Source organism: Galeopterus variegatus, unplaced genomic scaffold (genome assembly GCF_000696425.1).
Source record: "Galeopterus variegatus unplaced genomic scaffold, G_variegatus-3.0.2 Scaffold3444, whole genome shotgun sequence".
NCBI lineage: Eukaryota > Metazoa > Chordata > Mammalia > Dermoptera > Cynocephalidae > Galeopterus > Galeopterus variegatus.
In genome coordinates, this window is record NW_007729555.1 from 269,528 (window position 1) to 281,744 (window position 12,217).

General features: G+C 36.7%; 1 non-coding gene across 1 annotated transcript; it reads left to right on the top strand.

Moving 5' to 3' along the window:
* The first annotated feature begins 205 nt into the window (after positions 1 to 205).
* Positions 206 to 279, top strand: TRNAT-GGU. The gene has a single exon. It is a non-coding gene; the product is annotated as a tRNA-Thr (tRNA).
* Positions 280 to 12,217: the final 11,938 nt, after the last annotated feature.

Genomic DNA, 12,217 nt, shown 5'->3' on the forward strand with positions numbered 1-12,217 from the left:
AAACCTCTAAGAATGTGCAGGGCAATCAGTGATTTTAATTTTAGCTATGCATAACATGAGGGATCTTCTATTTATCTCCATTGACGTGTCTTTAAACACATAACATAATGATGAAGGAAATCCAGGAGGAAAACGGTATGAATCCCTATGTAATAATAATATGTAGGTATATACAAATGTGGTTTAAGAACATTCATATAGGGCTGGCTAGTTAGCTCAGTTGGTTAGAACATGGTGTTGGTAACACCAAGGTAAGGGTTCGGATCCCCTTACTGGCCAGCTGGAAAAATAAATAAATAAATAAATAAATAAATATATTCATATATAATGTATATTTCTATTATCACTACTATATATATATGATCAGTTTGTAAACATAATTGAGACAAATATCCGTATAGATAAAAAGTGCTATTCAGGTGGCTTTCTGAGGTGCTGATAGTATTCAGTTTCTTGATCTGGGTGTTAGTTACATAAATACATTCAGATATATATATGATCAGTTTGTAAACATAATTGAGACAAATATCCGTATAGATAAAAAGTGCTATTCAGATGGCTTCTGAGGTGCTGATAGTATTCAGTTTCTTGATCTGGGTGTTAGTTACATAAATACATTCAGTTTGTAAAAATTCATGGAACCAAAGACTTACAATATGTGCCATTTTCTGTATTATATTATACTTCCCAAACAATTTTAAACATTTACCATTTAATCTTAGTTCTTTAATGAAAAAATTGAGCAGCTGCAATGGTATACCATATACACATGATAATACATATTTGAGCTGTATCAAAGATCAAATAATTTTTTAAAAATTTACAAAATAAAGTCCAATAGACCTACATCTCTTATTTGAAGGTGGTTCTATTTTTATCTTTTTCAACTTTTTCCCCCAAAACAAAAATAACATTTCTTATTTCTTCACAATAGAGACATAATAAATTGAGTTTTAGAATAATCTTTATTTTAGTCTTTCTTATTTTTGTTGTGAAAATATACATATTTTTTGGAACGTGTGGGAAAATAGGTCCTCTCATTCACTAATGATGGGAGCACAAATTAGTTCAAACTCTTTGCAGGTCAATTTGGCAATATCTATAAAAATACAAAATGTTTATGAATGTGATCAAGCAACTCTAATTTAAGAATTATCTCAGAAATACACTGAGAAGTCTGTGGTATTTTTGATATTTAGTCATTTATACACTCAACATTCAACTGACATGTTTACTGAGTATCTACTATATATTAGGTACAAGGCTGGGTTCTGTGGATATATTAGTAAATGAGACAGCTACAGTCCCAGCTTCGGAGGACTCTCACAAAGTCTATATGCCATTAGGGAACATAGACATCAAACAACAGACTATACAACTCATGACTTTATTACACATTTAATTAAAAATTCCAAGCAAGGGCTGGCCCATGGCTCACTCGGGAGAGTGTGGTGCTGATAACACCAAGGCCGTGGGTTTGGATCCCTATACAGGGATGGCTGGTTTGCTCACTTGGGAGAGCGTGGTGCTGACAGCACCAAGTCAAGGGCTAAGATCCCCTTACTGGTCATCTTTAAGAAAAAAAAAAAAATTCCAAGCAAAACCAAAGACAAATTATTTAGGTTATTTAATAAAGTATTATTTAATTTCAATGAAGACACACAAGCCACTATGAGAAGGTGCAATTAAAGGACATGGACCAGTCGGGATATGTGAAATAGAGAAGTTTGAAACAACATGGAAGTTTATGATCAGAGATAGTTAATACATTGTGGCAAATCTGCAAATAGAATCATATACAGCTATAAAGAATTAGGTATCTGTATGGCATTAAATATGTCCAAGATAAATTGCAAATGTGAAAAAGCATGTTGCCAAATACTATGTCATGGTATTATCATATTTTTGTAAATGAAAATAATTATAATATACAGTTATTTTATATATATATATAGTACATAATAAAACATAAATAATGTGAATGTGTGTATGTATAGCTGGCTGTTTACCGTAATCTATTCTTACCTTTTTGCTGGGTGTCTGTGTAGACATTTCTCAGCCTTCCTTGCAGTTAGGTGTGGTCAAGTGACTAAGTGCTCAAAGTAGAATACTGCTTGGAGTAGTGGGTAAATCTATCTATGGACAACAGGCAGAGTTCCTCCACTTTCTTTCCTTCCTTTCTGCAAATGGAACCTGGATTTGATGATGACCCATCCCTAACCATGCAGACAACGACAGCACCCTGGGGATAGTAGAGCATGACTTGGAAGGAGCCTGGGTCCTTGAAGGACCACATGGAGCAGAATTTCCCTAACAGCCTGGACTTCTCAACTTAGCATTAAAAAAAAAATAGACTTTATTTGCTTGAGCAGTTTTAGGTTTACAGAAAAGTTGAGCAGAAAGTACAGAGTTCCCATAAACCCCCTAACCCCCTCTCAGTTTTCCCTATTTTTGCTTTTGTTTTGCTTTTGGAGGCCGGCCAGAATAGGGATCAAACCCTGGACTTTGGTGTTATCAGCACCACGCTCTAACCAACTGAGCTAACTGGCCAGCGCTCCCCTATTATTAATATCTTGGTACATTCGTTGTAACTATGAGCCAATATTGATACATTATTATTAACTAAAGTCTACAGTTTACTGTGGCTTCACTCTCTGTGTTGTACATTCTGTGATTTTGACAAACATATAATGACATGTATCCATCATTACAGTATCATACAGAATAGTTTCACTGTCCTAAAAATCCCTCGTGCTCCACCTATTCATCCGTCCCTTCCTCACCCTAAGCCCCTGGCAACCACTGATCTTTTTACTATCTCCATAGTTTGCCTTTTCCAGAATGTCAGATATTTGGAATAACACAGTATTTAGACTTTTCTCACTTAAGCATTTTTCATGAGAAAAAAATAAACCTCTGTGGTTTTAAAGCCACTTAGTCTCTTGGTCCTAATCAAGTTAGTATACATATAAAACAAATTTAGAGGACTGTATACCACATTAATAGGGACTTTATTTCTGGAAGGATTTATGATGGACTATCACTTAGGATACTTATTTCTACAATGTTTGAATTTTTAACTATTACCTATCAATTTGTGGCAGAATAATATGTACGGAATACATTTTAAAATTTTATCCTTAAATTAAATTCAGAGGGATCAGAAATACTCTTGATGTTAATATAGGTTTAATATATAATGCTATTATAACTTAATGCTATTATAACTGATTGACAGGCAGAATACAAGTGGGGACATAACATGCAGATATGACTCCACCCATGTGTGCAGGTAATTTAGGACAGAAAAGTGATACTAAGGAAAGGCTGTTTTTAGAGAAACTAAATGATAAGATTAAGATATAGAATGAAAAGCCACAAAGCCAGGCAGGTAAACCTTCACTAACCAGATACAAATTAGCTCCAAAGACTTAGATCAGGGCACAGACACTTAGAGTGATTTTTTTAATGTGGCTGTGCAGAAATCCATCCTAACCTGGAGTCCAGGCCTGAATAATCCCAGTAGTGAGGATTAGTGGCATGAACCAGTTAGGCTTAGGGAACAGAGTTTATGTTGTATCAAGATCATTCAAGACACGTTCATATGCACCACTAATTCGCAAATACTTTATATCTCAAGATTTCCTTACTTTACCATAAAGGATTTGTTTATTGTCCGTTTGTTTTTAATTCTATAAGCCTGGCTGGCTGTGTATTGCATTAAAGCCACTCTAATGGGAAAAATGCCTTTTAAGATAGCTATTGATATTCGTTGATGTTTATTGATCACTTTCAATGGGCCAGGCACAGTACTAAACAAATTTTATGTGTACTGTCTCATGCAATCTGTATAACATATGAGGTAGATACTAATATTAAACTCATGTCAATCCTCCCAACAACCCAGTGAGGTGGTTACTACTTTAAGATCCATTTTGCAAATAAGGAACCCTCCCAAGGACATATAGTAAGTAAGTGGGCAGAACCAGGGTTTGAACTCAGGTTTCTTTCTATGCCCACCTTGAACTCTTGTTTTGGTGGCTGGCCTGTATGGGGATCGGAACCCTTGACCTTGGTGCTACCAGCACCACGCTCTCCTAAGTGAGCTAACTGGCCAGCCTCCAGTTTGAACTTTTAACCACGCTATTCTATCTACAAAAAAATGTAAGGGAAAGGTTCTCAAGAGAATGCCCTTGGCTGGCTGGTTAGCTCAGCTGGTTAGAGCGTGGTGTAGTAACAGCAAGGTTGAAGTTTGGATCCCCTTACTGGCCAGCTACAAAAAAGAGAGAGAGAGAGAGAATGGCCTCAAGAAGGGAAAACCACAATCATAGAAACTTAAAGCTAGACAAGCCTTAGAGATCTCTAAACCAACTTCTTCCTGGTCCAGAGAGGGAAACTGAGTCACACAGTTCTTGGTCACATGCTTAGTAGTAGTGCCAGGAAGCCAGAGCAGGGTTTCCCGACACACAGGCCAGTCATTTTTCCACTTGCCTCTGTACCTGTGGTGGCACTGGAAAGTGTCCCTGCCAACAGGAGAAGGTTTGTAAGCCTTCCATTGCTGGTGAAAGAAACTAAGCTTTTCTTCGTAAGTGTAGTCGTTCCTGATCTCCCACCCTTCTCTCACTGAAATTTAACTTTGGGGCTGTCTGAGCAAGAACTCCATATCTAAAGTTATTACTGAAATAGACCCATCATTGTAAGCATCATTTTAAGATTTTCCAAATGTATAATCTAGACATAAATGCTGGACTGAGATCAAGCAGTTGCCATGGTTCCCAAGATAGCATCCACAGCACATAAACATCTTCCTAGTGTTTCTAATAAAAATAGCAAGTGAGAAAGCAGGGAATTAAGGTAGGGTGAGGGGGCTGAAAAAATAAAACATACTTCATTGTGTTTTTTACTGTTTTCAAAACCATTATTTTAACTCCTGCCAATGTCATAGCAGTCGTCATTTATACTCACACAACTGGTGTTTGTCCCTGTTTATCTGGAGCTGTTGGTATAAATAGATGAGCCTTAAAACTACTTATTGATCAGTTATATAGGTCAAATGCTCGGTCACTCCACATGCATGTGTTGACCTGTCAGGGGCATAGAGAGGATAACACAGGCTGGCTGAGCAGGAAGGACTATACATTTGCCTTGTCTTTACCTTTCAACACCAACACACCCATGCGCCTGCACCCACACATACACATACACCCCTCTCTACACAGAATGACAAGATACCCAATTGTATCACTGACTCGTGTGTCTTTTTAGAGGCCCTTTTATGGATTCCTTGGATAAAATTCTTGGGAAGATTATAGTAATCCCTGAACACCCTCAGTGAATATAGATTTTTTTTTCCTGTTGTTTGCTATTGCGGCCCCTCATTTCTTTCCCTTGAGAAAGATTTTTAAAAAGAGACAGAGGAGCTGCTGACATTCAGAAGCTGGCTTGGTATATACAGCTAGGCCAAATTGTTCTGCTCTTAGACATACACAATCCACAGAATGAAACTCAGACAATGCTACTCTGTGACCAAAATGAAATGAGACAAAGCAAGGCCACTTCATAATTTTAAGCACAGACAAAAACAAGGCCACTCTGCACAAACTTTTCCTTGGTTACAAAATGAGTGATTGCTGCTTCTTTACCCAATCACAGGATTGCCCCTACTTCCTGACAGCATCCAATTGACAGCAGACCCCCCTACCTTAGGCCCTCCCCTAAATCACTCAACCAGGTATTCCAACAGGTTCTTTCTAACACCCTCTTACTGAGACAACCCACAATTCTACACAGCATGTGTTCTCTCTTATTGCTATAAGCCAACTTGTTCAACTACAGGTGTGTCCCTGGTGGTCTTTGGCTTGAGGACATCGACCCCCTCATAGCAGGTACTAAATGTTTCCATTATTTCATCTGTCTATTTTTCCTCTCATCTCCTCTACTGGAAGATAAGCTTCCAGAGGACGAAAATCCTTTCTATCCTGTTCTCTATTATATTCAAGGTACTTGGTCTTTATCTGGAGTGTAATAGATATTCAATACTTGCTGAATAAATGAATGAACACATGGGAAAATTCATATTCCCCAATTCCCTCACATCTCTTATAGATCGAGGAAGCCAGCATTTAGGTAGTAATTAGGCTGTGGGCAAGAATGTGCCTTTCACAACTACTGAAGTACACTGCAAAATGTACATAAAAGCACTTTGTAAACTGTACTCATTCTTATCACATCATTACTATTAGGGGTAATGACAATTTTGGCCTCCAAAGTTTGGACTTCAACTGTTCCCAACAACGGCTGGCAAGATGCTTGTTTATTTCCCCCTCCTAGATTCTATTATTTTTTAAATAAGTTTTCTTGTTTTGCTCTCTGATTAGAAAGCAATACCTACATATTTCAGTATCTGGAATTTGATATTTGGAAACTTTGGAAAATATAGACAAAGATAAAGAAGAAAATAAACCAATGTCCTATTCTCAAAGCAGACTCCTTTCTACCATAATCAAGCATATGCCACCTCCTGGTTTGGAAGTTGAGGCTCAACATTTCAGTATTTAGAAATTTAAAGGGAAATGAGAAGTATAATAAGTGGCTAAGAAAGGAATTCTGAAGATATTTGACGAGAGGACCCAGTAATGCCAGAATCGTGCCTTTTCCTGACTCTTAGGCACTCTCAGCCTACCTTGAATAATGGCCATAGGAAATAAGATTTCTCTTTTTTTTTTTAACTTTTGTTTTCTGTTTTATTATTATTATTTTTAAAACAAGGTTTCTCTTTATTAGCTGTGCCTGAGTTCTGGAGAACCTGGATAAAGCTTTGCAGGTAGGCTAGAAGAATGGAACAGATGGGGATGGAGGGGTGGGAGGGAGGGGTGTGTGTGTGTGAAGGGCAGCTGTCTATGATATATACACATATACCATTTTTTTCTCCTATCCCAGGATTTTTACCACTTTTAACCACCAAAGACCCCTTCTTTACCCTTGGTGGAAATTTCTTTTATTATCTTCCCCAATGGATTGCAATCCTTTGAACAAGTGCATCTGGCCAAAACATGTCTATTGGGAAAGCATTTGTTTGAATTGTGTATCTCTTTGTTCTATTGCAAAATCAAGCCATATATTTATCAGGTAAAAATAAACAGCAAAAGTTTAACAATATAAAAAGTGCACTTATCAGTGTTGTGGTTTGAATGCTAATAAGCAAAAATGTTAGTTGATGCCAACAAGCAAGAATGTAAGTAATATCACAGACACTTTAGCACTGTTCATGCTATGGTTGCTCACTAAAATGTAACAGCCATTCTGTACTTATGTATGATGTTAATGATGTGTTAGACTGACAAACTTTGGGTTGTTAAAACTCTCGCATGTCATAACTCTCCGGTAACCATCTGGTCCATTTAATAAGACTCGGGAATCTCTATGATGTCATCAGCAGCCAATCAGAGCTTCTGTTGGTATGTAGTCACTCCACTAAATTACTTACTCCCTACCATGTGCCAGGCATGTACTGAGCATTGTCCCAAGAAAGATGAATGAAACAGTCCCCTTCTGGAGAGCTCATAATGAATTACCAGTGTGATAACAACACTGTTGATATATTCCAATAAAAATAAAGAAATTGGTATTTAGTTTGTATAACATCATAAAACTATGATTTTGCTCATCTTCTTAAAACGTTAAAAATAGCTCTAAATCCCCATTACTATCTTCCTGGACTCCTGTGGGAACCACTGCTATGTCACAGATTTCAGCAATACAGAGAATGTGACACCAGTGTCTCAGTAAGTCAGAATCTCTACTCTCAGCGTTATTATGGCTTGCTTGTGGTTTTTATAAATGTCTTAAATGTTAAAACTCTTAGTTATCAGTTTTAAAATGAGAAGAAACATAATAAACTATTTTATAATTGTAAAACATTTGAATTAAGTGGGATTGCTTCTACACCTAGAGTAAAGTGATCCTTTCTAACAGTCAAACTAGATCCCCAGGTGCTGAAGTCCTTATGGTTATTTTTATAGGAGGGTCTTGGAGTGCAAAACTTCAGTTATCACTGACATAAACTTAAAGTCACTCTTTTCATTTAAGATGTTATCTAGGAATTTTATGTATTAAGAGCCCACTCTCTGTTTCCCACAAATGTTACTCCATTCACTTAGGTATCCAAACAATTAATGATTGACCTGTCTCAACCAGATTAATACAACATATACAAAATAATACAATCTCCTTTCAATTGTGCAAGATTTTGAGATGGGTTCTAGAAATTTCACCCAGAAAAAGCACCAAAAAATCTTCAGAATTAACACTAATTAGACCCATATTCATCACAAAGTTCTATTCACGAGACTAAGTAGAATTTACTTTCTTCCCAGGAAAGATCTTGGACCTAAAAAGGCAATATGACAGAGCAATGAAGAGTATGCCCTCTGGAACAGACTGCATTAGTTTCAAGTTCCTGCCCTGCCACTTACTGTAAATTCTGTGCCTCAGTTTCCTCATCTGTAAAATGGCAATAATAATAGTACCTACCACATGAAGTGGCTCTGAGGTTGGATTGAGTGAATACATATAAAGTTCTTGGAACACTGCCTGGAACATACTAAGTGCTCAATAAATGTGAGTCATAATGATGTGGTTTTATCCAAAAGTATTCTGTTCAAAATGATATTTCCTGAGGTACTGGTAATCAGGTAATTTCCCAAGTAGTGGCTAGAGAAAAGATTTCCCCCCCAAAAGTGTGTTTTTTCAAATTTGTTTTTTAATATAGGTCATTTCATCTTGGTTTATTATTGTAAACAGAGATCCAACTGAAAGTGACTTTCTCCTAAGAGGGTTTTTCAGGAATTGCTGTTTGGTTAAAAAGCCTTCTTTCAGAGAATAATATTGAGTGAAACGAGTCAGGCAGAGAAAAAGAAATTCCACATGTTCTCACTCATTGGTGGGGGCTAAAAAAAAAAAAAAAAACCAAATTAATTCACCAACCTACACACACAAAAAAAAAAACCGGGGGTGGGAGGAAGAAGACTTAACAACTACAACTCCTTGAAGTTGATACGACAAGCAAACAGAAAGGAAATTGTGGGGTGGGAAGGAGAAGAGGGAGGAAGGAGGGGGGTTTCGGTAATGGGCCACAATAATCAACCTCATTGTATATTGACAAAATAAAATTAAGAAAAATAAAAAAGAAATAGAAATAGAGACAGAGAGACAGAGACAGAGAGAGGGAGATGGAGACAGAGAGATGGAGTCAGAGACAGAGAGAGAAAGGATGCTTCCCCGGTGGCCACCATCTGTGGTGATTCGAGTCAGGCTGTAATGGAAAGCACAATATCCCTAAGGTTCATGTGAAGGGACCACAGTTTTAGCAACATTAACTGACTCATCTTTTATCTCTCTGAGTCATTCATAACCACCCAAACTCTTCCCAAAGTTAATCCCCTTCTGCGAAAATGTCCAAGTAAATGATACAGTGTGGTATTTTTGAGTCTCTGACCTCACTTGAAGAGTCAGAGATAGAGGAAATCTCTCTATGGAAAAAGAAAAAGAAAGAGGAAAGGAAAAAGCAGAGTCAAAAACAAGCCCTACAGAAAAAAGAGAACTTGCTATTTTCCACCAGCTATTTCGAGATTGTTAGTTTCCCTATCCTCCTGGTCTTTTGTTTTCTAAGCTTAGCTCTGGAGCAGCATGAGTGCCTGAAATAGAAAGGAGAGATTACATTCAGATTTAAAAAAAAAAAATAGGATTAGCAATCCAAAAACATTAAACCAGAAGCTATTTTAATGAGGGATAAATTGTTACATGAGGGAGATTTATACAGTGACAGCAGAAGCTTTTCAGTGCAGGCAAATTCAGTACAGTGCAGGTTAGGAAGCCTTCTGGAATGATCATAAGAATAACTTGGCTATACCTGGAGGATTACTTCCATATCTCTTTGGAGATTGCTTTGATATTTTAGAGCAGTAATCCCTGACACTCAGAAAGAGGAAGAAGCAACATGCAAATTTAGTTATTTGGCTTTTATGAGAAAAATAGAAAGGTTCATCTTAATTCACTCAGGTACAAGGAACATATAATTTACTTAAGAAATACAGCCAATTAAAGGAATGAGACACATTTCGAGGAAGGAGGTAAGAGAATAAAAAAGTTTTGGAGAAGAGAGAGAGGAAAACATGCTTGTGTCATGGACACAGAAGCTGATAGAGAAGGGAAAATACTGAGAGGCAGGAGGGAAAAGGGTACAAAAAAGGGGCTGAAGAGTAGAGACTTGTCCTAGGAGTTACCTCAACTGAGTGTTGATGACATTCCTGCCAATTCATTCTTTTTTGACAGCTTTATTGAGATATAATTCACATATCATGAAGTTTAAAGTGTGCGTTCAATGTTTTTTGATATATTGACAGAGTTGTGCAACCACCAACATTATTTAATTTTAGCACATTTCCATGACCCCCAAAAGAAACCTCATACTCATTAGCAGTTATTCCCACTTCCTCATTCTCCCTCCAGCCCCCAGGAAACCCCTCATCTACTTTCCAAGGCTATAGATTTGCCTATTCTGAACATCTCATGTAAATGGGATCCTACAAATGTGGTTACTTGTGACTGACCTCTGTCACTTAGGTTAATGTTTCTGAGGTTCATCCATGTTGTAAAGTGTATCACTACTTGATTCTTTTTTATTGCCAGCTAATGTTCCATTGTGCCCATATATCACATTTTATTTATCCATTCATCAGCTGATGGATATTTGGGTTGCTTTCACTTTGGGGATACTAATGAATCATGCTGTTATAAACATTTGCATCCAAGTTTTTGTGTGTACATATGTTTTCAATTATCTTGTGTATCTACACCTAGAAGTATAATTCCTGGGTGATATGGTAACTCTATATTTAATCTTTTGAGGAACTGCCAAATTGTTTTTCATAGTGACCACTTTACATTTTCCACCTGTAATGCATGAGGGTTCTAATTTCTCCACATACTGGCCAGGACTTGTTTATTTATTTTTTTTTAACTTTATTGAGACATAATCCACACATAACAAAATTCACCTATTTAAAGTGTACATTTCAAGAGTTGTCAACCATCACTGCACCAATTTTAGAACATTTTTATTATCCCAAAAAGAAACCCATATTCATTAGCAGTCATTTTCCATTTCCCCCAACTTTTCCCTCCCTCAGCCCTAGGCAGCCACTAACCTACTTTGTCTCTATAGATTTGTGGTTTTTTGATTACAGACAGTCCAGTGGGTACGAAGCTATATTTAATTGTGGTTTTGATTTACATTTCCCTAAAGACTAATAGTATTGTGCATTTTTTCATGTGCTAATTAGCCACTCCTATATTTCCTTTGGAGAAATGTTTGCTAAAATCCTTTGCCCATTTTCAAAATTTGGGTTGTCTTTTTGTTGAATTGTAAGGGTTTTTTTTATACATTCTGGATAAGTCCCTTATTGAATATATGATTTGTGAATATTTTCTCCCATTCTGTGGGTTTTCTTTTCACTTAGTAATTCATTCTTTGGACCGCTCCTCATTCCTGGCAACTCCACCTCTTCAATCCTGCTTGAAGCCACATTTACAGATCTGGTTTCCCTCTCCTTCTTCAAACTTGAGCATCTTTACTTGCAACCCTTCCCATTTTTTTTTCCAGGCAGGCAGTCTAATAGTCCATTTCCACTTCCTTATACCCCTTTTTCCCGAAAAACAAGTAGTATTGGTAAATGCTTGGATTCCTTTAGAAAACATGAGCCCAGAGTGCAGTGTGAAGGCCTATAGTCTAAGGCAGCAAGGCTCTTTTATTTGTAACAAGGAATTTATTCAATTTTCTGTTTGGGAAAGGGCTCCAGATATTTGGTTCAATAATATTTTTAGAAGGTTAAAGTCTCCTCTCTCCTTTTCAGGCTTAAATTTTGAACTAAATCATTATTTTAGTGTTTGTAACATTTTTTAAATCAAGAATATCAATGAATTTTTACCACAGAAAAGTAGAAATATAACCAGGGACTATATATGATATATTTAAGTTGATTTAAAGAAGTTGTCTAAATTAGATATGATACAGTTAATTATACCAGCTATTAGTATTTACTGTAAAGTTTAAGATTCATCTGCCCCATTTAGTTCTAAGTATACATACAAATATTTGTCTCTTTGCTATGACAAGACAGCTGTGACTAAAGGTTACTTGCATTTTTAAAAAATACAA